The 10,389-nt window shown below is 40.1% G+C and overlaps 1 pseudogene; it reads right to left on the bottom strand.

Moving 5' to 3' along the window:
- Positions 1-8,629: 8,629 nt before the first annotated feature.
- Positions 8,630-9,517, bottom strand: LOC102029056 (annotated as a pseudogene).
- Between the last annotated feature and the right edge of the window lie 872 nt (positions 9,518-10,389).

Genomic DNA, 10,389 nt, shown 5'->3' with positions numbered 1-10,389 from the left:
TAAAGTAACATGGAACCTGGGTCAGAAGATGATGCTCTAAACTTTGGCTAAATTCTTTCCAACCTATGTACTTTCGTTAGATAAGTTATTTTCCTTCTTTGAACCTTGGCTGGGGTTTTGTGATTAAGGTGTTGGGAAGCAACAGTCATTTACAGTAGGCCCTTTCATGAATTCCCACTGGGAACATTTTACCAGGTTTGTGTTTCCTTGTCTTTTTAAAATTTCTCTTTCCCTTTTCTTTCTCTTCTTTCTTTACCTGCTCATAGTGAGGCAACTTGATTCTTCTTCATGTCACCCCAAGTCACCCTGACTACACTGAAGGCACTTCTTGACCTTAGACTGGAAATACTTAGTGTGTAAACCTAGGGTCTTTAATTGTAAGAAAGTCATATCTACTTCCTGTAATTTGGTTTCTGCCTCAGAGTTAATGCCATGGGAAATATTTCAACTGTGCTGTTTCTTTTCTGTTCAGATTGTATTCTAGAAAAATTCTGGTCAAACTAAATGGACACATGATTTACTGAAGAGCGGGAAAAAAATTGGCTGCTTGTTCTCTTTCTAGTTAGTGAATTGAATAGATACAGGAACTTCATCGTGTTCTCAGGGAAATCCTGTTGGCTGGGGCTCACCCGGCAGCACCGCTAAATTTAGGTCACAGCTCAGTGAAAAACAATTACAGATCCCTAATAAAAGATAATTTACCCAGTGACATCAAGCAGGACAGCTGGGCCGTTCTTATTTTCTTGTTAATGTTGTGGGGGTGGAGAGCCGGGAGCCCAGGCGGGGTTGAATGTTGACAGAAAGTCATTTTCTGACCTTACACATCCGTTGCGGGACCTGCTTTGTGGCATATGCCAGCCTGCGCTTTTAAAGCAAGAAAAAGCTGAACTTAATGGAAACTCAACAAAGTGTTTTCCCACACCGGGCAAGGATGAGAAAAGAGCTGGGAGTAAGGCTTAGTGGCCGGAAAAGAACCTTCACAAGTCCTGCATTAGAACCTTCCTGTACCTTCTGCATGTTCTTTTCTTTCCTTCTGCTCTCTGCCCACCTCACACTCTGCCCTCCACACCGAATGACTTAACAGCTCTTCACTCGCTATGCTTTTTCTGTTCTCTCCCTCTTTACCCACCTGTAAACATAGGCTGGTATGTTTTTCCCTTCTCCTTTGAATGATTTATCTTCATGTTAAAGGCTGTTCAATTGCCACCTCTTCCAGAGGCTTTCTATGACTCTTCAAGGCAGGGTGTGATGCCTTTTTCTGTTTTTGCTTGATGGTATTCATTAGACTGACTTTCCTCAAGTACAGACTATGCCATGTGTTCTTGGTACCCCAGGAATAACCCACTCCACTGAAATAATGTTCTTAAGATTCTGATGGCTCCCTTGTTTGTGAATGCAATTGATTTTTCCTAGTTTTTACATTCTTGTCCTTTTGATGAATCTAACACTTTTTTACAAGTTCCTTCCTGATACATTATATCCTGAGTAAAATTTACCCTTAGGAAAATATGTTGAAGTCCTAATTCCTAGTACTGATGAATCTGTTCTCCTTTTGGGATCCTACATGATTTCATTGGCTGGAGGGCTGGTTATGTCTCTAGTGCCCACAGTCTTTACTTTACCCAGTCTGTACTTTAAGGCCTCAACCTTCCATTGCTGCAAGTCATTTTCCCTAAGACCCGAATTGTATGAAACTCTCCATTCTTTTTTATACAATTCTACTTCCTTATTTGCTCTTTAGCAATATTTAAATGTTCATGAGTATTAATTACACACTGTTTTTAGGGGCTTGCATGTGGTTTTGCAACATTTCATATGGTTTATTAATGCAGTATATCCTAAATCCAAAATGTGCCATTGCTAAGTGCACTGTGTATAAATCTTTCAAGTCCATTTGCAGTCTTAGGTGTCTCTTACAGAAGTACCGTTTAGTGAATGAATGACACATTCTATAATTATTGAAAATACAGTACAGAGTTAAATATTTGCAATGTAATTTAGGCATATATTGAATATGAAAGTAGATATTTCTCAATATAATACCTCAGTGTCTTGTAACGAACAATAAAGCAAAGCAAAGAATTCATTTTTAAAGTTACTTTTCTTTACTTGTAAAGATCCAGTCTCTTCCCACTGTTCATAAGTGAGCACCCTTATTGTTGAGAAAAACTTTGCACATGTAAATATATTAAAATAAGCTACCAAAACATTAAAGATATGTTACTCTCCCAAAGGAGAAAAAAGTGGTTTTGATGATTCCTTGTCTCAAATTGATGAGTCAGGATTCAGACGTGTTCAGATATAGCTTATATCCCTGCTCTTGGGGGAAACATAGGACACTGGCATACTGGTAGGGAAATAAAGGCCCTCCCTAGCTCTGCTGCTATAGAGAGAAAAATGACTCCAGAGAGTTGGGCTAAAATTTGATAAAAACAAACAGAAAAAGAAAAGTACAAGAACCATAGGTACTAATTGGTATTAAGTCTCAGGCCAGCCAAATTTATTAATTATTTTGTGGCTATAAAATCAAGCTGCTGATTTTAAATTCCTCATTCCCCATTGCTTAGTTTTTATCTGCAATTATGCTGCTCTATACAATGTGACTTTGCTCTTTTTATTCATATTTATGGTCTTTCTTACACTGAATTTGGGTTTAATATCTATTTTCAAGCTGGTCAGGTTTAAACCATTTGGCATTTGAATTCAGTGGTATTAATGATGCACCTCAGGTTTTTATTTTGCAGTATCTTCCTATTCTTGGGTTGAGTATATACAAGAAAATTAGACCAGTAGTGCAGATAGAAGGAACAGGCTGGTCTGATATTGAATGGAACTTACCCAGGGTGAAATTCTGTTGAGTGCTCATTTAAAAGTTGTAGCTGTAAGCAAACTGTTCATTCATCTGAAGAGTTTCAGTGTACCTTCAGCATGGTGTACAATGATAGCTTTCTTTCCATTCTGTATCAATTAGTAAAAGTGATTTTAAAAAAATTTACCGTTTTGTTAAAAAAAAAGGAGATATATGAAATGAACCTGGAAAATATAACCTTAAGGAATCTGACTTACCATACTCACAATGAAGCAGAGGATATTTAAAGAGGAGAGGTATCACTGAAGCTCTCTATAGGCCTGAACAATCTTTTCAAAGTTTCATAAGGTTTAACAATTTAAAGATTTGTACTGTATCTAGATAATGAATAAATATAATTATATGTGTTGTAGTTTTCATAAATTAAAGCTCTCAAACTCATATTAAACCAAGGTGGTATTTCCACATCATGGCTATTTAAAAGCAAATGTATTAGATACTACTGCTGGTCACAAAACCAGGCAAATCCACTTATTCTATTCAAAAATCAGGTGTGTAATTTATTTTCCCTACATCTATTAAATGGGTGCTTCCTTGTTAAAATCAAAATGTTGGAAAATTTCATTTTTCCCCCACGCACTACTGAAAACAACAAGCATAATTCTATAAATATTTTTTTAAATTCCCTTATGGCATCATTTCTTCTAGGCAACAGAATAGGTAGAGACACTGAATGACAAGCAAAATATTTTTCATCTGGCCATCTTCTCCAGTCCCTGAAATTCCTATCTGACACTTTGTGACATAGGTAGTGGTAAGGCAGAAGATTAGGTCATGGCCAACTGGCTGAACAAGTGTGTGTGATCTGTCAGTCACCGAGATCCAGGACCCATGCTCAGAGCACAGTTCCCAACACAGCACTTGGGACCAATCAGAAAGTGCTATCTTCAATTCTTCTGATATAAAATCAGCAGATTTTTGATTGGATGGCCTAGATCTGACATCAACCTGAAGAACGATGGACAGAAAGACCTCTGCCATTAACCTTGTGGCCACTGTGAACTTTCTCTATGGGCTGCTCTCACTTGGTACAGTGTACTTCATTGCCCACCTTTCATAAATGTAAAACCCTCACTTCCTTTTCCACGTGGCTTGTCCATTCTTTGTTCAGGACACTAACAGAACAGCAGAAAATGTTAACATATTTCTTGTTCAGTTCAGCCAGGTTGTAAATTGCCAGGGAACCTGTTATTAACCAGTCTCAGAAAAGACTGTTCAGGTTTCATGTATGCAACCTAGAAGTTAGTGTGCTTTTCAGGCCTATATTTTTGTTCTTCTCAGTACTTTGTTCAGTTTTCTCACTCTTTTAGGAGAAATAGTTATTGGTAACTTGGTCTCCTGCTTGAGTAGCTGCCTGTCCAGCCAGCCCCCTGTTGTGCTCACATTCTCATCTGTACCTTCTCCCTAGGTGGACTTTTATCTCTGGGTGGTTTTCATGAGTCCTTTTCTCAGGGCTCTGTTTCTTAAGACCTCTGGCAGGCTTGCTGATTCACCTTTCCACCATGTTTATTGGCCAGTTTGGTTCATCATGTGGATCAGTCAGAAACTTGACCATGCTTGGCCACCATTTTTGTTTTGTTTTAACTGACTTTATGAGCACCTGTCTTGGTTACCTTTCTCTCATTGCTGAGACAAAATACCTGACAATCAGAATTAAGGAAGGAAAAGTTTACTTAGCTCACAGTCTGTAGAAGTTTCAGTCCACACTTGGCTGGCTCCAAGGGAGGGTGGCACATGGCAGAGGGCAATCATTCACACTGGCAGAAGACAGCAAAGCAACAAGAGCAAAAGGGACGAGTGGCGGCAAGCAGTCTCTTTCCCACCCTCACACTGTATGCAAACCACCCACCTCAGGCTGGGTGTAGCTCTCATATCCGTGAATCAATCATAAACTCTAGAAGCCTGCCCCAGGACTGCATGAGGCTTTGGGAGGACATCCAGACACAAACCATAACAACACCAGAAAATCTTGCCTCTATAGGTAAGAGCTAAAGCCTCTGCTTTCACACAACATGTAGTCCTCTTCCCCTCTTCTCTTCTAAATCAAGTTAGATCTCCTGTTTCTTGTAACTGAAATTGAGGTACTATAGAAACATGTGCCTAAGGGCCTTAGTGGAACAAAGGGAACAGCCAGTGAAAGTCAACTAAATAGCTGTGAGCAGAGCTGGAATCAATAGTTAACAAATCCTATCCATGTGAGGAGATACACAGATGAAAAATATGCTGCAATAAGAGAAGGGAATCATCCTAGAGAAGTTGTACCCCCAACAGAACAAAACTGAGACTAATATTCTAACAGTGGACTGCACATGAGGCATAAAGTGTTGATTTCTTATCACAGTAATAAAAAGATGCATTAAGTAACCTGTTAATTATGGAAGGATTAGGGAAGTTTTGCAAGGCAAGGAGGAAAATCCGGCTGTCTTTCATTGCCAAATAGCAGAAGGTTTCCCTAAGTATACAAACTGAGATCTATCTTCCAAGAAGGGACTGACACTGATGGGACATTTCATTAGTTAATAAGCTGCAAATATTTAAAGAAAATTGCTGAAATTCCAGATGGGTCCCCAGATTCTATGATCCAATTGTTGGACAGACCCTTTTTTGTGTTCAACAACTGGGATCTAGATGAGGATGAAAAGGAGAAGAACTAAGAAAAAAGGCTGAGTACACTGTGCTTGTTGCAATTAGCAATGCCTTAAGCATACCTAAGTTGTCCAAGAGAAAACCCAAGACCAATCAGGAAAAGAGTTCCTGCTTTAAATGCAAGGAAACTACAGAGCGGACATGTGATTCCACAAGCCCCTGCCAAGACCCTGCTTTGTGTGTCAGGGAGCCAACGTGCCTGACTCACGGCACTGGAGGACTGACTGTCTCTGCTGCCAGAATAGGGCTAGGCCAAAACCCTCACCTCCCACTCTGATGAAGAGTGCTAAGAGGTTTAAGGGAATCTGGAGAGGCCTTGTCTGTGGACACCTCCATCGCCTCCAAGGAAACCCAGGAGACCCTGGACATTATGTGTAAATAATTTAATTCCTTATAGATACAAAAGTGGCATACTCTGTTTTAACTTTTTTCTCTGGGAAACTCCCTTCTAGATCTCTAGCCATAAGTGGGGTCAATGGAACCTCTAGTCAGCACTTCTTTACAACTGTTCTGACATGCCAGTTTGAAGGTCAAATGTCCAACCATGGATTTTTAATTGTTCCACAGTGTCCTACTCTCTTACTACGAAGATATTTACTAGCAAAATTGGGCACAGTTCTCTAATTCTGGAAAAGGCCAAAGCAGATTTTACCTGTTGAAACTATACAAAGCGTCTCTGGCTAAGTTAGCCAGCAGGTAGCTCCTGCTGCAGGTATAAATGGGATACCCAGGAGAGCAAATTCAGCAATGCCAGCAGTTATAAAGTGAAAAAATCTCAGTCAATTTCCCAACAGAAAGCATTAGCCAATCAAAGAAGAAACCTGCAAAGACCTCCAGCCTCCCATAGACACATTTCTCAAGTGGGGCCTTTTGTGGCCTTGCCAATCCCCTTGCAATGTTTCCATTCTCCCCATAGTAAAACCTTGAAGAAAATATAGGAAGGTACCAAACCTCTGTCTTTAGCGAAACTGGAATCCCAATCCACCTCTGGGGACAGATCTATAAACAATCTCTCCTAAATTCCAGGAGATACAAATTAGTTGTCTGAGGTCTTGGACCTCAAAGATGCTTTCTTTTCTATTCCCCTCCATCCTGATTCCCAGTTTCTGTTTCCCTTTGAATGTGAAAAGTCCACTTCAAAACCAATACACTTGGATTATTCTCCCACAGGATTTTGGAGATAGCCCTCACCTTTTGCTCAGGCACTGGGAAAGAACTTAAGAAACCTATAGTTTAGAGTTTAACCAAGAAAACATCCCATAGTGTGTAGATGATATTTATTGTGCAGTCCAATTTGGGAGCTATCCAACCATCATTCTACCAGCCCATCAATTTTCTAGCTAAGAAGGGATATAATGTCCCAAAAGAAAAGGCTCAAATATCCCTTCAGAAAGTCCAGTAGTTGGGATACATTCTTATACTTGGTGAGCAACAGCTGTCTAGGGAGCAAATCGAGAGTATCTGTGATCTCAGGCCCCCTTCCACCAAACAACAGTTTTGTTCCTTCTAAGAATGGTGGCTTTCTCCAGATCAGGATGCCTAAGTTGAGACTAGTAGCAAAACCTTTATATAAGGCTGTCAAAGATACTGAATCTGAGCCCTTAGAATGGACACAAGTGACTGACAATGCCTTTCAAGAAATAAAGCATGCTTTCACTCAGGCTCCAGCCCTAGGAATACCTGATTTAAGAAAACCCTTCTTCCTTTATATAAAAGAAATGAGAGGAATTACTTTGGATGTTTTGATCCAAAGTAATTGGGAGAAGAACACCACCTAGTGGCACACTTTTCAAAAAAATTAGAATGGCTGCCATATGGCCACCATACCTGAGAGTGATAGCAGCTACAGCCATGCTAACAGAAGAAGCTATGAAACTAACTTTAGGCCAGAAACTAGAAATCTGACTTCCCATATTGTCAGGATTACTCTTGAGACAAAAGTTTACTTGTAGTTGATAAGGAAACAGCTTACCGCCAGGTGATGCTTCTACACGTTTCTGAGATTATCATAAAGAATTTCCCATACCTATGCAGGTAGGCAACACATCAGTCACCTGCCCATCTAAGACCCTGAGAAGGCATGGTTTACTGATGGAAGTAGCTTTATCTAAGAGGAAAATTAAAAGGCAGGTTATGTAGTTTTTTTGGTCCACAACAGATCATGGAGGGCAAATTCCCTAACCCCGCCACAGCTTAAATATACATCTGTACTGCGACTCCTGTTTTTAGTTGGATTCATAATATACTCTTAGTAGGACTATGATTCTCAAGCACAGCTATTTTGTCTAATATTCCTTCCTTTTCACCATAGTTTCTGCACAGGAAACATGGAAATAAAACTTAGATAACTTCTCACTAATAATAATATGGAGATACAATGTCTTTAATTGTTAGATCTGTCATAGTCCATCTTTTAAGATAGATCAAAAAATATTCTACCCTGATTCTTCTCATACAGGGGCTCTGTATCTTCAACCTATTAATAAATTTATCCACTCCAGGCTTCAGATAGTGATCTAGGCTATAACTCATGACTCTTGTGACAAATTCAAGCTTTCTCCCATGGAACAGGAGGCCCAACAGTTCTTGACAAACACAGGCACTAACTATTTTCTCATTTTCTCCAGCTCAGCCAGGGAGCCTCAACATCCCAAGGCAATGCAAATCACATAAACACCAGTAAGGAGAGGCTACAGGCCCTTTCAGCTCTGAGTAGCTGTATGAAGACAGAGAACTCCAGATCCTAAATATTCCATAAAAATTATAGAGCTTTATCTCTCAGGAGGAAATGATGCAAGAGATTAGGGCATGGCCAGGTGGCTGAGAGATCCAGGACACATGCAAAAAACACAGTTCCAAACCCTGCAACTGGAACCAGTCAGAAAGAACTATCTTCAGTTCTTCTGGCATGAAATCAAGCAGATTTTTAATAGGATTGCTGAGATCTGAGGTCAGTCTGAAAAATGAGGGCTACCTAAAGACCTCTACCATTAACCTTGTAGCTCCTGTGAACTTTTACAGTCACCTGCTGTCACTCTACAAAGCATACTTTCTTTTCCTACCTTTAATTGGTTCACTCTCACTCTGGAGAGCATATTCCTTTTGCTATCTTTACTAAGTGTGAAATCTTGGAACCCTTTCCATGTGTCCATCAAATTCTTTGTTCAGGGCACCAAAGGCTTGTAATGAGTCCACAGAACCCCAGACTTGGGACATTGGCATCAACATCTCTTTGAATATGGTCCCCTTCACACTGCAACCTCTCAAGCTGGCTTTCTGAAGGTCACACCCAGACTGATCACAGTTGTCTAAATCAGTTCCTGTTTGAGCTGCTCTGCTGAGGTTACAGTTCTTTTATCTTTGCTTTTTTGGAGATAGTAACTTTGGGTTAATTCCCTTCTTCTGACTTCCATCCAAGTCCACAGCTTTCCAATTATCACCTTCTGAATTGGCTGTAAGACCAAGGGATCCTCAGAATTACAGAGTTTCAGGGAAGCACCTTCTGCATTAGTACACAACATCTTGACTCCCTGGGAAGTTGTGAAATCAAGCACTGATTCAGAAAGTTCAGCTCATTCCAGATTTGCACAGCAGAGATTTGCACGTGCAAGTGGAATTGGCTGAAATTGGCTGTTTTGAAGTGAATGTATTGAGGATCCAAATAAGAAACATCAGCACCACTGAACTGTAAGCCCTGGCAACACAGTCTGATGTGGTTGAACTTGCTAGCAGAAAGTGAGAAAATTTCTTTGGGATATTGGTGACTGGTCCTCTAGTGGTTGGGAAATCTTTATCATCACTTCTAGGAATTCAATCATGAGTTAATACCAAAAAAATCTGGCTTCTTATGACACACAACTTAATGCCATCATTTATAATAAGTAGTGTGTAATGCAAACAGGTCAAAATGGGTTCAAAGTAATCAGGACTTTGGTCAATTAAGAATGTTCCTCTATGATTTTATTTTCCCAGATACCTTTCCTTGAACATGTGGACCAGCATAATGTCAAGTATTTTTATTCATTAAAAAGCTCCTAAGAATTCAAAGAAAATTTATTTATCCATATGTTTATCAACAAACATTTAGGTTAACAGTGTGCTTGATTTCAGCTATACTTTCAACAAGATGCATGCTACAACCTGGGAGAGTGACGTGTGTGGTTGTAAAGTGCTACCGTCCAACACTGAGTGCTAGCTATTCTGTCTGGGATCCTCGTAGTCCTTCACGTGGTTTAGAATCTGGCTGAGTATCTTTCCATTCTTGGGGCTGCCATTAAGGAACAGGGTCACCCTCCTCATCACGCGACTGGATCCTGAGCCCCAACTCTCACACCTGGCCCTCCTCCCCACTTTTTTTCCTCCTGCCCTTCCTCTCCCTCCACTCACACAAGCTCTTCTCTCTTTATCACTTTCCTTCTCTGTAATATTCCTAAGCTTGAATCCGCTTATTTATCTTTATTTATCACCTTTTTCATACTTGTCCTTTAAGATATGAGTTAGCTAAGTTGTGTGTCATAAGAAGCCAGATTTTTTTGGTATTAACTCATGATTGAATTCCTAGAAGTGATGATAAAGATTTCCCAACCACTAGAGGACCAGTCACCAATATCCCAAAGAAATTTTCTCACTTTCTGCTAGCAAGTTCAACCACATCATTTTCTCTAAGAAGCCATCTTTGATCCCATTTCCATCGAAGTACTCACCAGGCCCTATCCTGCTTAGCTTCTGAGATCAGACGAGATCGGGTGGTTCAGGATGGTATGGCCTTAGACAGATCCCATTTCCAGATGAGATAAAGTGAGCTTTCTTTATGAATCAAGAGCACCCAATATCTAGGTCTGAGAGCATCCTCCCTACAGTAAGAATAAAGCTGT

The sequence above is a fragment of the Chinchilla lanigera genome, unplaced genomic scaffold (assembly GCF_000276665.1).
Source record: "Chinchilla lanigera isolate Chin_1 unplaced genomic scaffold, ChiLan1.0 scaffold00060, whole genome shotgun sequence".
NCBI lineage: Eukaryota > Metazoa > Chordata > Mammalia > Rodentia > Chinchillidae > Chinchilla > Chinchilla lanigera.
This window is presented reverse-complemented; position numbering and strand designations above follow the sequence as displayed.